The following is a 26371-nucleotide window of genomic DNA, read 5'->3' as shown; positions in this document are numbered from 1 at the left end:
AATTGTAATCCCCAGTGTTGGAGGGGGCCCTAGTGAGAGGGGATTGTATCATGGTGGTGGATTTCTCATGAATGGCTTAGCATCATCCCCTTGGTGCTGTTCTCATGATAGTGCATGAGTTCCCTTCAGATCTGGTTGTTTAATAGTGTGTTGCACCACCCCACTCTCTCTCTTGCTTCTGCTCTGGCCATGTGAAGTGCCTGCTTCCCCATCACCTTTTGCCATGATTGTAAGTTTCCTGAGGCCTCCTCAGAAGCCGAGCAGACACCATCATGCTTTCTACACAGCCTGCAGAACCTAGAGCCAATTAAAACTCTGTCTTTTATAAATTGCTCAGTTTCAGGTATTCCTTCATAGCAATGCGAGAATGGACTAATACAAAACACATCTATGTTCATTATAGAATTTGCTCCTTATAGCAACTTTGTAGTGAAGTTAGGACAGGTATGTGTTCCCTCATTTTGCACAGCAAACAGCTGAGGCTCAGTGTATTATAAACTCAAGAATAGATATTTATCTTACACTTAGTTCTTAAAGCAACTTTATACATACTATTATTCCATTTGTCAGATGAGACAGTTGAGGCTCACAAGACTACCTAACATTCTGAAAGCTACACAGTTAAATGAGAGATGCATGACTTAAGCCCATGCTTTGTGCACACTTATCACTGTGTTATAAAGAATGGCCTACCTATTTAAACGTGATCCACTCTGCTCTTTAATTTGACCCTAAAAATGTGAGCAAGTAACAAATTTTGAAAAAGGAAAGTCTTTAATAATATTTATTGATGACCCACTTTACTAGTTCATGGGGTTAGACAGTGACTATGAATGAGAAGTGGACTTCTGGGAATTTGTATTCTAGTAAAGAAAACAGACAAGTAAATAAACAGTTACAGTTACTTGTGCCATGTATGGAAGGCTTTGGAAAAACATAAAATGGGCCTAAAATTGAGACTTAAAAAATTATTAAAAGATTCTTAGAGGGAGTGATGTCCAGTAATCTAATTACGACATTTCTTTCCCTGTTATTGCTTCCTGGTAAAGTGGAATTTATTTATTTTTTGTGACTTTTAAACTTCAACTAGGCTTCATTTCTAATAATAAAATAATAACATTGTTAATTAGAACAAGTACAACGACCACTCTGACTGGTACTACTATGATTACCATTTCTTACATGCGTCCTATGTGCCAAGTACTCTACCTGATACTGCTCAGACTTTATCTCTTGTTCCTCACAATAAGCCTACAAGGTAGAGGTTGTTTCCCCATTCGGCACTAGGGAATTGAAGGCAGAAAGAATAACGTTTCCACAATCGTATAACTAATCTCATAGCAAGATTTGAAATTGAGTCTGCCTCCAAGGTTCATATATCTTTTCTCTAGGCCAGTGGTTCTCAACCAGGGGTGATTTGACCCCTCAGGGGACATTTGGCAATGTCTGGGGACAGTTTTGTTTATTGCATCTGGGGAAAGGGAAATGGCACTGGCCTGTGGTGGGTAGAGGCCAGGGATGCTGCCAAACACCTTACAATGCCCAGGCTAACCCCCTGCAACAATGAATTATCCAGCTTCAAATGTCAAATGTCAGTAGCACTGAAGGTGAGAAACTATTCTCTCCTGGAACACCTCCAGTGATATTATTTCTCTTCATCAATTCAGCTTATTTCTATAGAAGCCAAAAAGCAGCCCACAATAAGGGTTTTGCTGATACATTAATACTTTGTTGAAATGTGTTTTGTGAAATTGACTCTTCAGTAAAAGTAGTTGTGAGATTAAGAAAATAATAGAAGTGAAGCCTGAGGAGTAGGGAGGACAGAATGGTTTCTACCTCATCTATTTCAGAGTCAAGCCACACGGGACCACTTGGCCGTCTTTCAGCACATCATGCACATTCCACCTCCTTTCCTTTGCTACTCATCCATCAGCACTCAGTCTAAATGTTACTTTGTGGAAACATCTCCAAATTTAATCCATTCTTAGAAAAGCACCAATCACTATGCTGTATCTGTGAAATACTTTACAACTATTTCAGTTTTTTCACCAAATCATGTTCACGTTTGTATGCCCATCATCCAGCATGGAATCCACATAGCTGGTCTTCACTAAATCAATGTAATTATTTAATTACTATTATTAGTAATTAAGATAATAAATATGAGAGGGTTTTGAAAAATCAAAAATAAGAATTGGTAAATATAGGTGAGGGAGACTTTAAGAAAATATAGATTCCTATGCCCTACCCTGCTGAGGATACCTGGAATCTTGTTCTAAGTGTGGAAAATATCACCTGGTACCCAGAGGAGACAGCCTGGGGGAATGAGTTGGCACTGAGGACACTGGGGTCAGAAGCAGTATTGATGTGTTTCTGCCAAGTAGGCAGATCAGACCAGAGCAGAACCGTGCTGCGCAGGAGCCAGGCCAGGCGCTGGCCAAAAGCTGGGGGCAGAAGGGAGCTTATCCAAAACAAGAGAGAATATGGATCCAAAGAGGCAGACGGTCTGCAAGAAATTGGGGGTGGGGGGGATTAGAAATGCAGATAAAGTCATGCTGTGGAATCTGGAAGGAGAAAACCGTGCCAGTCCCTGAGCAGATAGAGCAAGGACAACTCTGGGAGTTCCTGGATGTGAATCACAGAGGGCAGAGGAAGAACGTATTCATGGGATTGCAAGTTTATTGTTTTAAGTTGAGGCTTGGTTTAATGCGAACCACCACTGCCTGAGACCTCGGCAGTTCCATGAGCTGTGGCAACAGCTCATGTGATGGAGGGAGGGGCAGAGAGCATACGTGGGGGGGAAGGATAACTTTGAGTTTCCTGTTCCCAGGCTCCAAGGCTTTCTTGGAGTGCTGTGATTCTCTGGACTGCAGAAGGCTGGCCTTAGCTGAGAGACCAGACTTTGACTCTGTGGAAGAAAACTGAGAGAATCCAGGGCCTGGGGCTATTGCCAGCTCCCCATGTGTCCCCGATTTTTAAATCTTGTGCCACACGTCAGTATGTATGGCTGTGAACCTGCCATGAAACCATAATATTTTGAGTTTAATACATATACTTCTGTTTGGATAATGAGTAATCATAGGCTTTAGAACTAAAAGGCTGCTCAAAGATTCTATATACCAAATTCTTCAATTTGCAGATGAGAAAACTGAGGCCCAGACAATGGTGAATCATCCAAAGTTACCCCAGCATATTACTGTCAGAGTCGAATTTAGAATCTGAGTGACCTAGTTCATCTGCCAGGGTCCCCACCCCATTGTACTATACTGTCTCCAGATTAGGAAAAGGGAATGACTCCTGATTTGTTATTCCATTTTATACCTTATATCCCATTTAATGGCCACAGCCAGCCTCTCTGGTGGTTATTAAATAGGTAATTTAGTTTTCCTGAGCCACACTTGAGTAAATCTCTTTGTTGTGTTGTCACAATCTACAATAAGCTCCAAAGAATCTCCTCCAGAGCTGGAAATAATAAAAACACCTGCTATTCGAGTTGCTTCCAAGGAGCTCAAAGCAGTTATTTTTATTTCACCTACCATTCGTTGACTACCTATGCTGTGCCAAGTGTTTTGCTAGGTACTTGACTATTCACTATTGTCAGCTCACAACCACACTGTGAGCTACAATTATTTTTGGCCTTTAACATACAAGGAAGTGAAGGTTTAAGAACCTGCCAAAGGTTACATTTTAATAAATTATGAAGTTGGGTTCCTGGACCCACCGCCTGCAGAGCCTATGACCTCTCCCCTATTGGCCTGGCTAGTGAATCTATTTGTGTGTAGGTATGTTTGTGCCTTTACTTACGTTAGCCCATACTTACACCAATGCATATTTGTATCTATACTAGAAGATAGAGCTTCTGCTTAATATCCTTCTGGATGTTTGTAGATCTATTTTATGGATGAGAAAGTTGAGGCCCAGGGTGGAGAAGTGACTCTAATAAAGTGTATTTAAAGCAGCACAGGAATCTGGGTTCCATCAATCATTGGGAGTAAGGCCAGGCTTATTAGATCAGGGTAGGAATGGGATGCATAGCTATTGGGGTTGTGTGGTGGAGAGATAACCAATATTAATGTTGATGTTAATTTTGTTTACTAAATTTGTTAATTAATGCTTATAATCTCAATCTCAAAGATTAATCTTAATCTTTTTGTAGTGACTTGCCATTTTTAAACTACCCTTGGAATAGGGAAGATATTTTTACCTCCCACGAATGGTTGAGAAAACTGACCTTCGAGGAGGTGAAGGGATTTGCCTAAGGTTACAGGACCAGGAAGACTGGATCCAAGACTCAAACCCTTATTTGTGTGCCTCTGTCTTCACATCAGCTTTGGTGCAACCCTTGCATCAAACAATGGAAAAGTACTACCTAGTAAATGGAGCAAGGTGTCTTATTCTGTGCCCAGAGCCTCTCATTTTAAACAAACTCTGATCATCTCATCTACTACAGAACTGTATCTGGTATTCTGGGGCCATTTTTAAACAGAAGGTTTCACTTTTTCTCTCCTGTATTCGTATATGGCCGAGAAAATGAGCTGAGCTGATATTTTCCTTTGCTGAACTTGGGAACAAAAACAAAAAACACACAGTAATCCAGCCGCTGGTTCTGACACTGCCAAGCACCTGTTAGGAGGACTTCCTACTCCAAGTTCAAAAGGTACAGACTGCTAGAAAAGTGTGTGTTTGGGGGCCCAGAGTCTAAGATTGCGCTTGCGTCACTGGCTGCAAGAGTAGGATCAGGTCCACTGTTTTTCATGGCACAAAGACTCAACACATAGTGCTTCACATCCATATACTGTTTCTAAGCACTAATGTTTACTTTGGGTCTTGCAAATCAGCAGCTGATGGTGGGAAAATACATATCTCTAGTTATTGCCCCAAGGCGGCAGCCTCACATCTAAACTGCTGGCTTCTTCCTTATTATCTCTCCACAGGCCTGGTTCATTTCCTTGTTTTCAGTTTTCTCTTCGCTGTGCATTCATATCATTGTAAAGAGCAAAGAGAAATAATTTTTAAAATTTTCCATATGGGCATCTTGAGCATTGCCTCAGTACACTCTGTAGCTAGTATAGATATCTGGGGAAACTAAGAAGGAAAATTTCTTTGAATATAGAAAAATCACACTAGTCTCCAGTTATATCATTCAACAGCAGTCCCCCCAGCCCACCTTTCCATACCTCTAATCTGTATCTGTGCTTTGTTCTATGACTGTGATGTAAGAGTTTGGCTCTCTGAAGATGGTAAAAATTTAAATGCTTGAGGTAAACACAGTAAGATAGTTAAAAACACATTACTGGTTCCATCAGCTGTCTCTTTGCCCTTGGAAGTCATCTGACACTGATGGCAGCAGTGACCCATCTGGAGCAGCCACTGCGAAGATGCTGGCTGCAGTAGAGGAGTGCACTCCGCAGAGCTGGCTGGGGCCAGAACAGGTGGCAGCCCTGCCCCCTACCAAGTTGTCAGGGTGGGAGCCTCATGCTCCCAGGCACAGCTGCAGCTGCCCAGCTGCGGCTCTGGACCTGGGCATCCCTACGCTCTCAGGGGCCCAGGAAGCCCCCCTTCCTTTGCAGACTTGGAAATGCCTGCTCCTACTCCCTGGCCTCTTCCCATTGCCGGCGCCTGCTCTGGAGTGGGGCAAAGTTGTGGCTGAGCCCAGTGCTGTCACAATCCAGCCAGGTGTACATGCACTTGAGGTGGCGCTGACATGCTAGCCCCCTGCCACCTTGTCCCTCTCTGGACTTTGGGTACCAACGAGCATGGCAGGAGCTGAGGGCAGCTCGGCTCAGGCCTGCAGGTGCCTCAGTAGGAAAAGACTGGGTGGCGGGTTGATGGCAGCAGGAAGCAGACAGGCTCCTGGGCAGAAAGGAGCGGGTCCCTGGCGAAACCCCACCTTCAAGCCAGGGACAGTCCGAAGCCTGGTGGCTGGACTGCCAGTTCCGAGTGGAGTCTGTGGCCCAGAGTGAGAGCTTGTGTTGCTTTTTCTGGGTCTGCCCATGGCTACCCATGGACCAATCAGTACTCATTTCCTCCCTTCTGAGCCCATAAAAATCCCTGGACCCAGTCAGGCATGGACAGACTCAGGACTACCAGCTGCAGGAAGGAGCTACCCACTTTGGGTTTCTCCACCCATTGGGATGACCTGCCTGCAGAAAGGAGCTACCCACTTCAGGTCTCCTCTCCACTGAGAGCTGGACACTCATCTAGATGACCTGACTGCAGAAAAGAGCTACCCACTTCAGGTCTCCTGAGAGCTATTCTGTCACTCAATGAAGCTTCTCTCCACCTTGCTCACCCTCCAGCTGTCTGTGTATCTCATTCTTCCAGGTTGTAGGATAAGAACTCAGGACCCACTGAATGGCAGGACTGAAAGAGCTGTAATACAAACAAGGCTGGAAACACATCCCTCCGGCTCACTCGCTACTTTGTGGGCATTGAGGAGAGAAGAGCTGTGGTCCTTCATGAAGCCCAGACCTAGGGGCTCCTCAAGCCAGGGGTGTGACACTGTCTTTAAGGCTTTGAGGTTCATGGCATCTCCAAGCCTCCAGGTGCCTGTGTTCCCCTCATCCAGATGCGGGTGCCCACAGCAGAAGCCACATGCAGCACATCGGATCCAGCTGCAGCCTTGCGTGGAGCTGGCACCTATACCAGTGCCTGTAGCTACCTCCCCTGCCACAGCAGCTTGCTTGTCTGGTTGTGTGCAGTGGCCAGACTCTGTACTTGCTCACCCACACACCCCTCACTGCTCCACACCTGGCTCACCCTTGGTAGGTGTGGGATCCGGGATGGTGGCGTGAGCTGAGCCCAGCCTGCTGGGCTGAGTGCGTGGAATGAGCCCATTGGGCACGAGCAATACTCAGGCAGAAGATGCCACCAGCCACAGAGGTTTCTGGCTGGCAAAGTGACACCCCGAGGATCCCATGACAATACTTCATGCCTCAGTTCCCCCATCTGAGAAATGGGAATAATAGTATTCTTGCATAGATTTGAGTAATAAATGAGCTTTTATTTGTAAAGCACTTAGAATAATGTCTGGCCATACTCTGTGTGTGTTTAGCTATGATTAATGTGATTGCAGTAAACTTACATTATGAATAGTAGCAGTGGGCAAGAGAAAAATCAAAGATGTATTTCTTGATTTACAGGTAGATGATGTCTTCCTTCTGTGTGTCAGGCATTGTTATAGGTATGTTAGATACAGTGGTAAACAAAGCCAAGCTCCTTCTCTTATAGAGCTTCTATCCTACTGGGGAAGTTCATAAACTCCCATTTAAACATATATATTTATATGTATATGTAAGTATACATATATGTATTGTATGTGTGCATAACTATGTGTCTCTTTATATGTTTGTGCATATTTATGAGTGTCTTCATACACGTGTGTTTATGCATGGATCTGGTATTTATACATGTGTGTGTATTACATGTGTATATCTGTATGTAGTTGTGCGTGCATATGCATCCATGCCTGTGTCTGTGAATGTGTGCGTGGATGTGTATATACTGTGCATGTACATGTTTGCATGCCCCTATTTGTATGTCTGTTTATGTGTACATTTATGTGTGTGTCTGATTTGTGATGTGTTTGTGTATGTGTGTATATTCTAATGTTCATGAGTCTATATGCATGTGTCTATATATATGTATGTGTATATTTATGTGTGTATATGTAAGTGGATATGCATGCATGTGTTTGCATAGGGTACTGCTGAGTGTTATGAAGAATAGTCCTGATTAAAGTGATGGAAAGTTCCAGGAGGTGCTACTGGTATACAGAGATCAGGAAAGTTCAGTCTAGAATGGGGACATTTGAGGAAACAAACCTTAATGAAGAGAGGAAATATTTCATTGTGTAAAAAGCAAGGCAGAGATTTTTTCAATCAGCAAATATATGTTCAGCACATACTTTGCCTCAAGCATGTGCTGGGCACTGGGAATACCAGGATGAAGATGACCCAGTCCCTTCTCTAGAGGACTCAGCAGCTGGTGGAAATGGGAGATCTGTATTCAGAAAAATCCTAATACAACTTGCATACTGCTTTTCCAGGCGGTGAAAAAATGTTACAAGAGTATAGGGAATGGATCAGCCAGCTCTTCCTGGACAAGTTAGGAGGTGAAAACTCCTAGAAAGTGAAAACTTGGATAAGCCTTCTAAGAAGCAGTAGTAGAATGTGCAGAGGCTCAGAGACGTGAAAATGCCCTTCATAATCAAGGAACATTTTGGTGTGGCCACCTCGCCATTCAAATGTGCGAGAGGAGCAGTGAGAGGCAGCCGGGAAGACGGAGCCTGTGTAGCACACTCTGACTGGAATCAGACTGCCTGGGTTCAAACCCCTGTTTTGCCACTTGTTAGTAAAGAGCTTACCTGCTCTGTGCCTCAGATTTCCCTTCTGCAAATGGGGATGGGAATAGTGCCTCACAGGGTTATTTTAGAGATGCCTTCTCCTGACACATTGTAAGCACTCAACAAGTATTAGCTACTCCAGTTGGAAGCTAGAATGTAAAAGGCCTTAAATTCCCAGCCAAAGAGATTGAATGCTAAAATTAATTTCAAGCAAACCTATCCATTCAAATAGCTTTCTCAGCACTGATTTTGATGTGAAAAATATCTGGAATATTCTTCGTTATCAAGCACGTGCCTTGGTAGTGTAATTACAATTTTTAATACTAATGGATGATCTTCCATTAAAGTAGTAAAAAGATACCATCTCATTTTAAGCTTAGAGCAAAAGCTTACTTAAATGAAATTAAGCAGATATTTATTTTGTCAGGCTCTGGGAAGGATTCTGAAATTATTTGCTCCCTACTAGTGCCTAGCACTTTATCTTTGCAACCGCACTTATCCTGTAGAGTCGTAGTTGGACAGGAAACGGCATATTCCTGCATTTCTACCTTCAGTGTTTCACGATCGCTGTTTCTCATCCGCCAGGCCTGAGGGTGGGCAGTGCTGATTTCAATGTCTCATACCCACTCTTCTTTCTGCCAGTGTCTTTTGTGAGACGAATTTTATCTCTGCCCCTTTCTCTTCACCCCATTGTCTCTTCTCCAGTCTTCAAACCCAAACAAAAAACATACAAAGTTTGCTCATATTCACTGCAGTCTGAGCTGGCGAATGTTCTTCCAGAGCCCCTTAGTATTCCTGCACCCATACTTGTAAATGTTTCCATCTTCATTTTGTTGGTGGTGATGACAAATTACTCCACATAACTTGCCTCTGTTCCCGTTTTACTTAGAAATTACTGTTTACTGGAGATGGAGAGTGGAAAATATATGAAGGGGCAACATGAGAAAATAGATTGTTTTGATTACTTCCAATCATCCATCATTAATCGAATTCATAATATAGATAACCAAATAAAAGGAGTATTTCAATTTAAACTTAGAATGACTTATAGGTTTTTTTTAATAATCTGATTTCCATTCTTATTACTTCTTGCAGCAGTTTTCAAACTTGAGCGTGCATAGGCACTCATGGAGCTAGTTAAAATGCGGATGACTGGGTCCCCACCACCACAACTCGTTCTGATCAGTGGCTTTAACTGGGGCCTAAATATCTGCACTGTATCCAGCCCACACATGAGCCTGATGAACTTCACCAGTGGTACCTTAAAAGACAGCAAGAGGGGCAGACTAAACTCACGTTGGTTACCATCAAAAATTGTCTGTCCATAATCCAGAAAGAGCAAAGTTGAATCCAGGCTAATTGAAAGACTGCATTTTAAATTTTTTATTTCAAAAGTAGAGCAATAAAGAGTTTTTCCAATGTGTTATACTTCCCATGAGCTGGATATTATCTGTTTACCTGGATGCCACTTAATGTGGACAGCAACTTTTATGGCTGTGCGCATTCTCACCACCCTCATTTAAAGAGAGGAAAGAGACTCACTTAGACTCAGGCAGCTAGTGTGGTTGAACAGAGGGAACCTTGGTCTGTCTGGCCCCAGCTTGCTCTCTCTTACCATTATATAGCTTCATCCACGCCAGTGTTAACAGCTGTAGATGATTTTCTTCTAATGTTCTAAAACCTGAAGACATGGAGCATCTTTTAACCAAATGCTCAGCTCTAGGGAAAGCTAAGCTTCTTCTATTTTGTTGAAAGAGAAAGTGTTAGGCTGTCAATCTGTATTGTTACAGGTCCCTGGGCTGAATTTAGCCTCAAGAGTTAAAAGTATATCAGCCTTGTGACTCACCACCATGAAACCCTCAGATGGGAGTCTCCTACCAGTATCAATAATATGAATGAAAACTTTATATGCCTTCTGGATTGAGGCCTCTCACAGCTCAAAGTGGTAAAGAAAAACCCACGCAATTGGATTTTGTGAAATATATTAAATATGCCCAGTAATGTGGCTCTTCAAAGGAATTTATATACTGTCTGCTTTACTGTGGTGTATCATTATAGCTCAGCCAAATGCATGTGGCCTAATAATTTGTTTCCCTTATGCATATGTATCATTAAATGTAACATACAGACAATAACTATTTAAACACCCAAATGGATGATTATATAGCTGTCTCTCCTACTTAGACTGTAAACTTCTTATGAACAATGGAATCTAGTCATCTTCATCTCTGTAACTCTTAGCTCAGTAAATGAATGAATATATGCATGAATGAATACATGCGTGAATGAATGGGTTTGCTTAACATGCTAAGCACTAGACTAGTTACTGTGGCAAATACAGTGACACAAAGAAATAGAGGCAGATGGATTGAGTTCTACAGGAATTTTAAAAAGGGAAGAATCACTTTCAGTTGAAACAGTAAGGCAAAGAAAAGACAAAAATAATAATATTTATTGAGGGACCTTCATGATAGAAATATGCTAGAGAGTCTACATGTATAATCTTCACATTGACTCCAGCAGCTTGCTCAAGGTCACACAGCTGGCAGTGAGAAGCCCCTGAGGTTAGCTACCATGGTCCTTCAGGGAAGTGGGAAGGGATAGCCTTTGAATGAATCTGGGAGAATAGGTGTATTCTCCACTGGAAGCAATGAAATGTAGAGTATTCTGGATGGAGAGAATAACATAAACGGAGGCACTGAAATGAGGTCACGGAATGGTAAGCATTTCAGTTTGGCTGAAACCTATGATTTCTCTAAGGGATTCCTGGAAGAAGAGGATGTAATGATCAAATAGGTGGAGATAGATTGGGAGTCTGTCCCATCTGAGTACCGTTTTGGAGTTTGTGCTTCCTCTTTCTCCCTGGAGGCATTGGCAAGTCATTGAAGGTGATCTCAAGCCAGAGATTCATTTTAAGCATGGCTTTGTATACTTTTATACTCACTAGTTGGGGGAAAAGGCAAAGAGGTTTCCTGAAATAGGTTTTGGCAGTGGGGCTTGAAAAGAAGATAGGGAGTTTGACAACTTTTTAAAACAAATCCATGCATTAGGCACAAGTTATTTAAAATTTTTGATGTTCTTTATATTCTCCTAGCTCTTTCTATTTACATAGCTATTACTAAATTAAATGTATAAAAATATTTTTCCTTTTTAATTTGAAATAGATTTCATCTCATATTTGGCAGAAGATAATAATAACTTGTTAACTTCAAGGCAGTCAGGGTAATTCATCCAGTCTCAAACTGGGCATTCATTTAAATCTATTGTCTTCGATGGAGATATCTAGTAAACTCACTCATTTAAAGTAGAGCCATAAATCTTGAAGTTAATGAAGCAAAACAAAAGGCCTCCCAAAGCTGAGAAAACACTTGCCATAGAGTCCACACACTGTAGGAAAGTACAAGGATTATTCTCTGGCTGTCACCCAGCACTGCTAACTTAGAATTATAGATAAAATATGCTGTAATTTTAATAATTAATAGCTGACTATGCAAAAATATTTTCTCCCAGCTTCAACCAACAGGTAACATATCTGCCTTTCATGTCAGGTACTGTGCTAGGTACTAAAGATATAAATATGAATAAATTATAGTCTCTGTCCTCAAAGAGCTCCCATTCTGATTGGAGAAACAGGCAAGTAAGCCATCCGAGTATGATGTGGGAAGTGTCTGATAAAAGCATGTCTGGGCTATTACAGGAGTCTAACCTCACTTTACCTGAGCAAGTTAGTAAAATTGCCTTCCCTTCCCCCAAAAATGATTGGTTTGACACTTAAAGATGAATTGGAGGGAGAAATAGGAATTTATCAGATGGACAAGATGGCTAGGCAGGGAGGAGGGTGAGAAGGAGAGGGAAGCAGAGGGAGGTAGTATGCACCAAGATCCAGAAGCATGAGGGTACCCCTTTGGCTGCAGAATACGGAGTATACTATAGTGTAGAGTATGCTGAAATGGAAGTATGAGAGATATATGTGGGGACAAAGTTTTTGAGGGCCTTGAACATCATTTAAAAGAGTTTGGAATTTTTATCCTTAAGGTACTAGCTTGTAAACATAAACTTTGGAGGCAGTGAGGTTAATGGACCAGAAGACAGGACTGTTGTAAGAGACCTTGAAGGCCAGAACTGATGCAATTCCAAGGCAGTATCAATGGAACAAGAGGGGACATTAAAAAATTAAAAATAGGCTGATGAACAGTGATGGAGTCCTTTAATGCATGGGCTTAAAGTGCTACATATATAGCTCTCCGAAGCAAGAGTGCACTGGACAATGATGGCATGGCACTGTTTAACAGAAGTAAGCAGAGTCTGTGTGTCAGGAGGATTGAGTGTAAGTCTCAAATCTGCCCTTACCAGTTATGTAACTTCTACAAGTCACCTCTTTAAACCTCACTTTTTTATATAGGTGCGAAAATCAAGATTCATGCTTTTTCTTCTAATATATCCACTTTTATATGCCAAAATTTTCCTACTATTGAAGTGGTATTGTTGGAATAAATGTGATCACAAATAGAATATATTTAATTCATTAATTTATTCACTTGCCATTTATTGAATTTTTTTTCTGGCAACAATGGGCTGTCCTCTTGGTCCCCCAAAATAAAAAGCTGGTGAAAATTAAGTGTATCCACATATTCAACTCACAAGGCACCAGAGAGCTACTAAAGGACTTGAGGGGCCAAGATCAGAAGCGAAGCCTAGAGAGCTGGGTTCAACATTTCCACCCTTTTATACGCTGAGCATTTACTGACTTGCTGAGATTTGGACTCAACATTTCCACCATTTTATAATACACTCTGAGCATTTGCTGAGTTGAAACCTGCAACTCAGAGGCCAAGAAGCTAAACACCCGTTTGGGCAGTCTGCAGGCTGGAAGTATAAATATTTGAGTTTGGACATCGTTGAAGAGGGAGAATACTAGTAAATCCTCTAGGTGTTATTTGGGACCCCGAACGTCAGTGTAAACTAAAAATAGACAAGCTTTACAAAGGCCAAAGCCTGGGTTTGAATTAAATTAACATCTGATTAAATTCAGATCGTCTATCCCTACTTGAGCTAACTGCAAGAAGCAAGGTTATATCCTTTCTAGAGGTAGGTAACATGATCAGAAGCTCAAGTTATAACTAAAAGGTTTCATATGTAATGTCTGCATTCAGTAGAAAATAAGCATGTAAAATATGACCAATTTTGAAAATCAAGAGTAAAAACAAACCCACAGAAAAATCCATATGCTGGTGGTATTTGACATGTACTCTGACATATCTGTGATTAATATGGTCAAGAAATTATAGGAGAAGATGGAGAATTCAGCAGAGATCTGGGAAGTAGAAAAAGAAATGGGGATTCTAGAATTGAAACTAATAATTGAGATTAAGAACTGACTAGGTGGAGTAAAGTCAACAGCATACAATATAATTGAAAAGAGAATTAGAGAACTGAAACATAGATCTGAAAAACCTATTTATACTACAGCCAATATACAAAAGGATGGAAAATACATGAAATACACAAACAAGTATGAGATATATGGAGCATGGTAAAGAGGTCTAACAGAGGTGTAGTTGGAGTCCAAGAATGAGAGAAGAGAGATAATGAATCATACACAGAAGCTATATTTGAAAAGATATTGACCAAAAGTTTTTCCAAACTTATAAAAGAACTCAAGTGAGTTATCTTAACTTTTGAATAATCAATTAATGCAATTCCATATTAAAAGGATACAAGAGAAAAATTATATTAACAGCTGTTTACAAGTGCTTTTGATACAACTTAGCACATATTCATGATTTTTTAAAAAATCATGGCAAACTAGGAGTAGAAAGGAACTTATTTTGATTAAGGATATCAACAAAGAAAAAAACATAATGCAAATATCATACTTAATGGTGAAATATTAAAAATGTTCCAATTCTTACCACGTTTATTCCACAGGGCCTACCTAGTGCAACAAGTCAAGAAAAATAAATGGAAAATATAAGAATTAGAAAGAAATAAAGCTAACATCATAGATGATACAATTATACACATATAGAATGTCGAAAGAATCTATAGATAAAATATTAAAATTAATAAGTAATTTAGCAAGGTTGCTATTGCAGAAAGCCAATACAAAACTCAATTTTATTTCTCTAATCCAGAAGCAACCATTTAGAAAATAAAAATTTTAAAATAGCGTGATTTACAATAAAATAAAAATATTAAGTACCTAGGAAGGAAGATGTGTAAGACAGCTATGCAGAAAGCTATAAAACATTGAGAGAAACTAAAGAAGTCATAAATAAATCGAGGGATATATGATGTTCAATGATTGGAAAACAGTATTATAAATGAGACAGTTTCTTCCCAGTTGTTCTATAGATTCAATGTACTCCAGTTCAGAATTCTAGCAGATTTGTGTGTGAGAGGATGGAAATTGGTAGACATCCTAAAACTTGGATGGAAAGGATCAATAATAAGACAATCTTGAAAAAGAACAAAGTTGGGAAAACTCCATAATGCCAGATAGCAGAACTTATTACAAAGTAATTAAGAATGGTGTTGAGGGAAGGACAGACAACCCAGAGGAAAACAGATTAAGGAGCCCAGAAACAAACTCACACATGTATGGACAGTTAATTTGTGGCAAAGGTGCCGTTGCCAGAGCTGTAAGGAAACAATGTATTTTTCAGTGAAACAGTACCCTGCCGATTGGTTATCAGCATGGCAGAAATTGAATTTTGGCCCTTCTCCTTATACTATACATACAAATACATTCCAAACAGATTAAAAACTTAAGTATGAAATGTAAAAAAAATAAAGTTCCTAAAAGACAAGATTTTCATGACCTTGAGATAGACAGTTTTCCTAAATAGGACATTAATGTAAGTACAACTATAAAGAAAAGGATTGGTAAATAAGACTATGTTAAAATAATAAACTTCTTTTCATCAAAAGCTTCCATTAAAAGAGTGAAAATGCAAGCCACAAAGTGGAAGGAAATAGTTGCAATGCATGTAACAAAAGATGTGTATCCAGAGTATATAAAGAATGTCTACACATTAATGAGAAAAGAACAATTATGTTGACAGAACAATGGTTAAATATGTATATATGTGTGTGCATATATGTGTGTGTATAAATGTGTGCATATATACATTTGAGCAGCTTTGCAGAAAAAAGGATATACAAATGGACAATAAGATATGAAAAATTTTCCAGCCTTGTTAGTCATTAGGAAAGTCCAAATTAAAACCATACTATGATATCACTACACACCCCACAGGTTGGCTAAAATCAAAAAGTTTGATAATGCCAAGTATTGATGGGGATATCAAACACCTGAAATGCTCAAGCATTGATGTGGAAATATGACCACACTTTGGGAAAGAGTTTGGCAGTATTCTAATAGGCTATGGTTCAGCAGTCCTGTTCTTAGACATATATCCGACAGAAATGTGTACCAGAAAAAATACATATGTAGTAATACACATAAAACCATTATTTGCAATAGGCAAAAACTGCAAACCCCCAGTACCCATCTATAATAGAATTCATCAATGTTTGGTATATTCGTGGAGTAGAGGATTATACAGCAACAAAAATGTACAAAATATTGCTACATGCAGCAGTGTGGTTGAATCTCACAAACATGGGTGACTGAAGTTGGCATAAAGAAAATACACTGAATGGTTTAAAAATTCAGCAAATCCTGTAGTGTAGACATCTGGACAGTGGTTATCTCTGGTAAGGCATGGTGTTTGAAAAAGGACGTGAGGTTTATTTATTGATCTGGATAGGTGTGTTTACTTTGTAAGACTCCACTAAATTGTATACTTAAAATTTGTAGCTCTTTAATGTAGGTTATACTTCATTGATAAGGTTTATTAAAAATATCAAAGGCTCTGGGCAGCCCTGTGCTAGGCACTGGGAATGCAGACATGAGTGTGAAATAACCTGGCTCTGAAGAACAGAGAGGAGGAGGTGAGTGGTAATTAATAAGCAATTAGAGAAGGAGTTTGTTAGAAGTGAAGTCAGGGTGTGTCACTTTATACATCAGCACACAAAGGAGCAACTCCCAACTCAACGCACTTCCTGCCTGTATTAGGTGCTTCATAAATGTTAAATTCTACTCCCACCTTTTTATACTCATAATTATGAGTAATCAAGTAAGGGAAAAATTATGTGAAGAATCCTCTTTTGTAGTGCACAATCCATGTTAGTGATAGTGGTGGCAAGTAGGCTTTTTTGTTTGTGTGGTTTTTTTTTTGTTTTTTGATGTCTTTAACAGTGAGCCTTCCTCGAACAATGTATTAGATAGAATTGCAACTTCCTCAGCTAAAATTAGTTCATCAGTGATTACTTTCTCCATGGAATGTTAATACATTGAGTTTCTCTTGTATATATAACCAGGGATTCTGAGCCTCTTTCATCTCTGCCTTGGGCCACACAACCCCATAGAAAGATGATGGAAGGGAGAAGAAGGGAAGGACACCTGCCAGCCTGCCAGAATTTCGGCTGTAGATTGGCAGGCAGACAGCTGAACTGAGGAAGGATATGGACAATGAAAAGGACCATCTAACTTGAGGGCACAGTGCACACCGACAGCACAGCAGGTACTGCCAGGCCTGTACAGAGCTGGAAATCCTGGCAAGATGATAGCTGCTCCATCTTGTCTGGCCCAGTTACTGCCTCTGGCCCATGCTGAAAGGAGTCTGGGGAGTTACCATTCCAAAGAACTCACAAGAAAACAGGACTGACTTGGACATATTCCGGGTTTGCCTAGTGGTACTTCAAAATGGTAGATTGAATGTTATTTTAAAAGTCATTTTAAAATTATTTCCTTTGAAATACAGAATTTAATAGGAGAAAAAGCAGAAGGAGAATGAAAAATAATATGGATATGCAGAATATATCCAACAGAAATGTGTACTTGAGTGTACCAAAAGTATGTACAAGGATACAGATAACACCATTTCAACAGCTTAATGGTTAGAAAAAAGTATGATTTCTGGAGCCAGACTACCTAAGTTTATATTCCATTCTGTCACCTACTGTCTGTGATCATGTGTCAGTTACTGAACATGCTGAGTCTAAATATTTCATCTCCAAAATGGGCATCATCATAGCAGTTGTAAGAATTAAATAAGTTAATTTACCTAAAACACTCAAAACAGCACCTGGCCTGCGTAAATACTACACAACTACTAGCTGCTGCTGATGATAACAGCTAAGCCATTTTTGTGGCTGAGAGTCAGCAGCCACAGCCAGGCTGGAGGAGATCCTTCTAATCATAAGGTCAGAGGAAAGAGGGCCTCAGTAAAGAAGCCTTCATTAGGCCCATACAGCAGGAATTACTTCTTGCCAGAAGACTTGTTTGTCCTCTCTTGAAGCCATGATTAGTCTGCCTCTGCCATGTCCTTGGCTCCTCAGGAGATTATAAGCTCTTTGAGGACAGGGATTACATTTTTTTTCAAGTATTATTTCCCCAGCAGTGCTGAGCACAGTACCTGATGTAAAGTTGTGCTCTGTAAATGTTTACTGAATTGAATCCTTCTAAACAGAGGACGGAGATACTATTAATCAGGGCTGAACGTGTGACAGCACTGTTCTTTCAAGCCAAGACTATATGTATGTTCTTTACTTTTTTTTTTGGAGATGGAGTTTCACTCTTGTTGCCCAGGCTGGAGTGCAATGGCACGATCTTAGCTCACTGCAACCTCCGCCTCCCGGGTTCAAGCAATTCTGTCTCAGCCTCCCGAGTACCTGGGATTACAGGCATGTGCCACCATGCCCGGCTAATTTTGTATTTTTAGTAGAGATAGGGTTTCTCCATGTTGGTCAGGCTGGTCTCGAGCTCCCAATCTCAGGTGGTCTGCCTGCCTTGGCCTCCCAAAGTGCTGGGATTACAGGCATGAGCCACCACACCTGGCTTTTTTTACTTTTAAATAATCATTTCCCTTTTAGAGATGGGATGTCAGAGGCCCAAAAAACTCAGTTCATTTGCATGAGGTCATGTAAGTGGTGATATCTGGAAGTGTCTTCCTCAAAGCCAGTGCCCTCCCTCACAGGCACTCATTCCCTAAGGCACCTAGGATGGACACAGAGAAAGGAGAACCAAGCTTGGCTGGGGCTGTTGTCCAGAGAAGGTGGGCAGGTGTCAAGAGCAGGTGCAGAGGTGGAGAGGAGAGCTAAATCTTGTCCTCGGTAGAAGCAGAGATGTCATTTCAACTGCAGGTTTTGAAAAATGTCAGTGCATACCTCATGAGATTTTCTGAATTCATTTTTACTCTCATCTTCTACACTATTTATTTACCTAAGCTGTTGTTCTCTTTGAAACTATGTCAGCCACATGTCATTCATTGTGCCACAACCCTGGGCTTTTTATCCTGCTTAGGGTTTTGTTTTGTTTTGCTTGTTTTTTCTCCCCAGCTGCTCTGCCTGTCACTTAATTCTCTGAGCCCTCTGGCCTGAGTCTTATCCAGTGGTGCGAGTCACCTTACAATCCCGTCTCCAGTCTCCTGGGAATAGTGGTGGCAGGCGAGGGATAGAATCAACATCCAGCTTCAGAATCTATTTGTCTTTTTGGTCTTATTGTCTGAAGCTTGTGTCAAGGATAAATTAATCAGTCTAGATGTAGGAGAGCCCTCTAACCCTACCCAGGGAAAATCCTAGCCTTAATAGAAACTTGGCCTGGTTTTGGCTCTCAGAGTTAATTCCAAGCTGTGAAGAATCTGTCAATGTTCAACTAACCCCGACAAAACCTTTGGAAGTTTCTGTTGGAACCGAAACTCTTATCACAGGAGGTGGTACTGAGCTTGGCATCAGAGGTTGGAGAGAGAAGAGAGCTAGCCTGCTAATTAATATTTTTTTTCCTTAAATTTCAGGCCTTTTTTTTTTTTAGTTTAAATGTCCTGAAGAACCTGTCCTGTCACTTCCCATCTCTTTCCTGGTGTTTTCCTCAAGCATCTCACTGGTTTGTTTTATGTTTTTGAGGGGATTATCTGGGGTGCTGATTACTTTCCCTAACTTCAAGGAGCCTTTGAATAATTTTATAAAAGAGACCATTTGTCTAGGGGCAAGAGAAGGTTGCTGAAGGCAACCTGCTTTCTCCCAAGAGAAATTGTACACTAACATTTGTTTAGTAGTGCCTATATCCCGAGTACAAGGCTCTTGCCTTACACCTAGGATGAACAACTATTCCAGTTTGCCCCAAGATAAGCTGGGGGGTTTCCTTGGGTCCTGGACTTTAAATAGAGTGTAGAGGAGGAGAGTTATCTTTTCTTCTGTCTATCCTAGGTTCATAGCTGGGGCCCTTTTAACAAAAGATAGATTAACAAGAGAGAAACATACACATTTATGTAATATGTTTTATGTGATATGGGAGGAATCATACAGAAATGCAAACCCAGAGGAACAGTTAAACATGAGTATTTTTAGTTAGGCTTGATGAAGAGTAGACAGACATGGAAAAATATGATAGGGCAAGAAGGGCATGATTTAATGGTAATAAACTGGGGAACTTAGCAAAGCCTGTTAGTGCAGATTCATCCGTGTGATCCTTCATCTCCAGATATAAGGATGGTTCTTTCCTTTGAGTACAAGGAGGGCACCTCTCACATGAGGGTCTTATGACCTGTTTCAGGGGACAGTCAGAAAATCCTAGGTTTAATGACCTGCTTTAGGGGAGAATGGTGGGGGAAAGGTAAGAGTGACCTCTATGCCTTTATGATTTTCTCAGATACCTTCAGCTTAAACTATTCAAAATACTAACATGCCATATTTTGGGGTAGCATGTCCTGAACCCCATCAAGTGCAGATACCTGGAAAAATGACCCTGTAAAGGAAATGCCGTTATTTCCAGCTTACAAGTGAGAAAAGTGAGGTTCGAAGAGGTGTGTTCACTTACAGAAGTTTGCACAGGAAGCTGGTGGTGAAAAAGAATCAAATATAGATCTGTCAGACTTCAGACCCAGAACTTTACACCAACCAGCTTCTTCAGAATGCAGAGCTCCGTCTCCTTCAGACTGTGTAGCTCAACAGTTTTGTACCATCTGGCTATTTCTCTCTACTGTGTATTTGACTTTGTCTCTTTTGTCTCAGGGTGTGCTTGAAAGCTTTTCCCTCCCCATCTTCCTTCCCTGATGGCTGATACACTTCTGCCTCACCTGCTTTAGGAGCCCCTGCCTCCAACCATCCAAACTAGGTCAGGGGCTGGGGCTCCTTCCTTCTGTTAGACTATTCAGATCTGAGTCACTGGTCACTCACATAGTGTCTTATACATGTCTGCCTGTGTATTTTTCCACCAGTGCTAGACTGGGATCTTGTAGAATACAAGGAAACAACTTTCATCTTTATATTTCTAGCACCCAGCATAGTTCCTGGCTTATAATTGGGGATCAGTAAATAGCTGTTGAATTAATCAATTTATAAATTTTCAGGAAGCATTTGTGTGCCTTCGAGTCACAGTATTTGATCTATTTAAGGACTTACTCCACAAGATGCATTTGTGATGCTTAGGCCACAAATTAAGAAAAAAAAAAAATTCTTAATTTTTTTTTCTTTTTTTAATTTTTACAAAGTAATTTTTCTGAGTTAACTTGGCTGTTTGGATTAGATTTCAACCTGATACCTGATACCATGCCTAATGTCTGAGAATGAGAAATGGTCTTTTCTGAAGTCATAGATGATAATGTCCAAGTAATCTAGAGGCTGTGTTGAGGTTAGGAAGAAAGGAATTTCTGACATCAAGTTTTTGCTTTGTCTTCACTGTGGATTTTTCTAGTTTTCTCTAAGTCTCAGATTTCCAAGCTATACATATTAGCCTACCTTTGAGATTTGATCTTTCTGGGTAGAAAGGAGAAACAGAGGAGTGAGACCCAGTTATCAGAAGGTCTGTTCTTTGTTCTCTCCACTCCTCCCAATACAACCAGCCTCTTGAATTGGTTTCTGATGGCTCTAAGTCATGGAGGAGTGTGGCATGAAGACAGAAATGATGAATGCCATCCCAAGTTAAACTGCAGTATGCATGGTGCTACATGTAATTGTGGCTTTTCATGAAATAAGCAGATTTTGGTTTATTCTTAATGTTTAAAATGCTAACCTGGGTTATACCTACTACCTGGTACCTCATTTTCCTTATTCCTTTGGGCCCCCAATTATTTTGTCATCAGTTGTGTAGTCAAGGACAGAAAACAGGTGTTCCAGTCAATCTAAGTAAACCCAAATAACTCTGGCAAAGCACACACCATGCTGAAAGCAAATGAACTGCTATTAACACCAAAGATTGGAAGTTGTTGGTAGTAACATCAAAAATGATGAAAATATATTGAGTAAACTGTCCCACACATTGTTCCACTCAGTTAATCTCCATGATAGCCCTATAAGCTACATTCTATCATCTTTCCAATTTTATAGATCAGGAGACTGAGACACAGGAAGCTTCAGTGATTTGACCTACTTGCCAGACTTGAAACCAAGCAGTCGAGTTCCAGCGCCCTTGCTTTGAACCATTACGCCCTAACTAGTTCGTATATCTAGTAAATGTCTGTTTACATCTCATGTAGAAAAAGACCTTCCCTATTATCTTTCTTGCTCTGCAGAGGGTGGGAGGGTTGGGGGGGAGGGGGCAGTGGCAGTGTCAAGGTGTGTAAAATTTCTCTGTTGACTTAAAACATAGGAGGAGGAGGAGGATGATGATGATGATGATGATGATGATTATTATTATTATTATTATTTGAGACGGAGTCTGGCTCTGTTTCCCAGGCTGGAGTGCAATGGCGCGATCTTGGCTCACTGCAATCTCCAGCTCAGTGCAAGCTCTGCCTCCCAGGTTCACGCCATTCTCCTGCCTCAGCCTCCCAAGTAGCTGGGACCATAGGTGCCCGCCACCACGCCCGGCTAATTTTTTGTATTTTTAGTAGAGACAGGGTTTCACTGTGTTAGGCAGGGTGGTCTCGATCTCCTGACCTTGTGATCCACCCGCCTCGGCCTCCCAAAGTGCTGGGATTACAGGCGTGAGCTACCCCGCCTGGTGCAGTAAAATAAAACTACTTTAGGATTTAGTTGGGGTAAGTTCTAGACCACATTTCTTTCAAGGTCAAAGCAATACTTCATGAAACATTGGGATTACCTTTTTGACTTTTTTTTTTTTTTTTTGAGATGGAGTCTCACTCTGTTGCCCAGGCTGGAGTGCAGTGGCGTGATCTCGATTCACTGCATCCTCCACCTCCCGCGTTCAAGCAATTCTGCCTCAGCCCCCTGAGCAGCTCGGACTACAGGTGCGTGCCACCATGCCCAGCTAATTTTTATATTTGTAGTAGAGACGGGGTTTCACCATATTAGCCAGGCTGGTCTTGAACTCCTGACCTCATGATCCACCCGCCTCGGCCTCCCAAAGTGCTGAGATTACGGGCATAAGCCACCATGCCCAGCCACCTTTTTGACTGTTTTACTCCCCTTCATTTGCTAGGCTTAAGGTTAACCCTTTGGGTTTGCTTTAGTGGCATTTTGACAGTAAGTCCTGAAAGAGATCTGAGTTCAGCTATCCCATTGTCTAGGAATACTTAGAGTTCTTGTAAGTAGTTGAAAAGAAAGGAACTAGCTTCTGTGAACCCCACGAGATAATGTAGGATAAGGTAGAATTAGAGTCAAGTAGATCTGGGTGTGATATAGTCCCAACCCCAGATCCCCAGCAATTTAGCAGTGTGGGACCTTGTAGAAGTTGCTTGAAAAACTTTACTCTCCTTTTCTGTTTGTAAATCAATGTGATAATAACTACCTTGCAATATCACTGTGGGAATCAAATATGATAATATTTGCAAAGTGTCAAGCACAAAGCAATCTCGCAATAATCAAGGATCTTAGAACCTTTAGTCTTTACCAGTGATTTTTGACAAGGTGTGTTGTGAGGCTCCAGTAATTACATTATTACCCATGAGTTGTCACTCAAAACCAATCAATATTTTTTACCTTTATTCATATTTAAGACACGGAGCCTTTGTCCGTGATTAAATGTGCTATTGTTACCTAGAAAATGTCTTGTGCTTTACTAGTATGTGACTTCTGCCACACACATTCATTTATTCATTCACTCATTCATCAACGATAAAAACAAAAAATACTGAGCCACTGCAGTGTGAAGACTTGCCCTGGCCTCCGTTTGCTTATAGTGTAGTAGAGAGATTTGTTTGTGTTGTCTGTGCAGACACATAAACTACAGTTACAGTGACAGAATCTGTAGAGGGTCAGGAGATGGGCTATAAAGGAAGGAGGCTTGGTCAGTTCTGCTGGGCTGGGGAGTTTTGGGGATGTGGGGAGATGTGATCAGGAAAGGCTTCTGATGCTGCAACTGAGTCTTCAAAATGGAGTCCATGTTCCCCAGGATTGTTATGGGATGAGGTGTATTGGTGGAAAGGATATCCTAGGCAGAGGGAGCAAAGTAAACAAATGCTTAGTGGCAAGGACCACCAAATCACATTCAGGAATAAGGAGAAAAGGTCCCAACCATATGGAGCCCTGCTTGTGCCAGGCACTTCTGCAGGTCGTGGATGGAGTATCTCCCATTTATTGAGTACTGGTGTGTTCCACCTAAATCTCATTTAATTCTCACAGCAACTTTGTGGGTAAGTATTGCTATCCAAGTTCTTCAGATATGGAAATTGAAGTTCTAAGGGATCAAGGCATCTTTGCCCAAGGGGATGAAAGAGGGATTCAAGTCTAACTCTGAAGAAGTAGATAAACAACAAAAACAGCAATAACAATAATAAAAATAATAAAAACAGCAAAGGTTCATATAGTACTAGGTGTGTTTTAACCTGTACTGTTCAATATAATATCCACTAGCTGTATGTTGCTACTTAAATGTGAATTAATTAGGATAGAATAAAAAATTCAGTCCTCAGTTGTACTAGCCACATTTGCAGGGCTCAATTGCCACATGTGTCTGGTATCTACTGTATCAGACAGTGCAAATATAGAACATTTCCATCATCATAGAATGCTCTTATTAGCACTGTTATGGGTACTTTACACCTATATTAACATATATAATTTTTATAATCTGTGAGGAGGATACTATTCGTATTGTAGAGATGTGGAAATTGAGGCATAAAGAAGATAAGAAACATAAAGAAGATAAGAAATCACATGATGAATGAGTCCTTATTTTTAAGCACTGTGCCATAATACTAACCCAATATATTGTGTTCTGTATAACATAAATGAATGTTAGTCAAAATAATGGACTTCAGTGTCTGCTTGTATGTAGTCTGGTGTTAGGTCTTCTGCAGAGAACGTGTCTTTGATATGATTCTTATCCTTCCAGAAGCATACAATTGTCAATTTGCATACATAAAGCTGGTGGTCACTAGAGAGCCTTCTCTGGAGACCTTCGTCTCCAGGAACTCCAGAAACCTCTCAGCCAGCTTTGGCAAGAAACTCACTTGGTGGGATTCATCAGTCAGTTCATTCATCCAAATGGCTGAATCAAGAGTCTCAAACTGATATACTCTTAAATAATGTTCAAAACCCTTCTTATCCTTTTTGATACTTCAGAGAAGGTGCCTGAGGTTGTTATTAAAAGCGAATCTTTTTCAAGATGCCAACACATCAGACTCAGAGACTGAAAATCCTAGTTGAGTCCAACTTCTACCTCTAAGTCACTAAATAAACTTGACTAAATTACTTCACCTTTCTGAAATTCAATTTCTTCAACTGTGAACTGGAAGTAAAATACACATATCACAGGATTTTCTAAGGACTAATTGAAGGTTACAGTGTTTGAGGATACTTTGCAAGCTATAAAGTACTTTATATGGCTATAAAGTGGGAGATAATTATAACACAAATGCGAGAACTCAGGATGTTTTTCTGCTATATAACCCTGTAAGCTTTCAAAACTGCCACAGCGTGATAAATTATAGGAAAATGTACTCTTAATCATAACATTTGCAAAGCTTCTTTTTTATTTTACATAAATAGAGTAGGGACTCAATGCTTGGGTGGAAGTATTGTTGGTTGGATGAATGGGAGAGATGAAGGGAGACAGCATATTAAATAAGAGCTGCTCATGAAGTTTTAAATGTTCCTTTTTTAACATTCTTTTTAAACATTGCTTGATATGAACTAGGTGTGTTACATGGAGGGGTGGGAGACATTTAATTCATTGAGTTAGTAAGCCTGTTTTTCTGCTATTTGTTTTTTAATTCGACAAACATTTATTGAGCAACTGCCATCAGTTGGGCATTGTGCAAGTTTCAGGGAAAACACGGTTGATGACGTCACTATTTTTTTATGCCTGTTTCTTCAGCTGCTAATTTTGCTCCTTAAATATTTTGAGGATTGCAGAATAAACTGACACTGGTATGGTCATATGAAGGGCCCCAGCGGTACCAAGGGCTGCACTTGTGTCAAAATCACATCTTGTGAATTGTTTCCTGATGTACACGTGCAGCCTGTGAGTTCTCTATGGATGGCAAATTATGTTTCTCCGGAAAGAAGAAAGCTCCTCCCGCCTTTTCTTGCTTTTCCCTGCTTGTCTCTGAACCTCTTTTCTCGGGGGTAGCCCATCAAACCACTGTGTGGCCAAAGGAAAAATAAGATATGTCAGTTCTCCAACTCATGTGGTCTTGCAGTGAATATCAGCTATGCATGGCTGCTGAATTGGGGTGGACATTAGGCAGAGTGTAGAGAACCTCTTGAGGGGAAATGAGGCCAGTCCCACCCAATATATATAATTTTAGGTAAGGAGATACCTCAGCTTGTATTTTAGGAGAAGCACTGTGTATATACTGAGAATGGCTGAGGAAGGACCTCCATTTGTAATTCATTTCTCTCATTGTGGGGATGAGAGAACAAGTTCAAACTTTTAGGCCATTTGTGGCAGAATTGGGGCTGAAACTCGTGTTTTTCTAACTCTTAGCCCATGGCTCTCACTGAGTTTCATGGTGAACTAGCACTTCCAAGTACGTTTTCATTATGTAAGACAATTATAACATCATAAAGTGAGGAGTATAGAAAGAACATAAGCTTTGGAGTCAGACAGAACAAGGTCAA

General features: G+C 40.6%; 1 protein-coding gene across 23 annotated transcripts in view; it reads left to right on the top strand.

Moving 5' to 3' along the window:
• FGGY (FGGY carbohydrate kinase domain containing) overlaps nucleotides 1-26371 on the top strand; it is a 492018-nt gene that overhangs the window by 227443 nt on the left and 238204 nt on the right. The window contains exon 1 of one of the 23 annotated variants that reach the window (XM_054533916.2): nucleotides 22578-22596. The exons of the other annotated variants lie outside the window; for them this stretch is intronic. The gene's annotated coding sequence lies outside the window, so the exon portion shown is untranslated. Of the gene's footprint in view, nucleotides 1-22577; nucleotides 22597-26371 lie in introns of those variants that run through there. 23 annotated transcript variants of the gene reach the window in all.

Source organism: Pongo abelii, chromosome 1, assembly GCF_028885655.2.
Source record: "Pongo abelii isolate AG06213 chromosome 1, NHGRI_mPonAbe1-v2.0_pri, whole genome shotgun sequence".
Classification (NCBI taxonomy): domain Eukaryota; kingdom Metazoa; phylum Chordata; class Mammalia; order Primates; family Hominidae; genus Pongo; species Pongo abelii.
The sequence above is the reverse complement of the archived record's forward strand: the minus strand, read 5'-3'. Positions and strand labels throughout refer to the sequence as shown.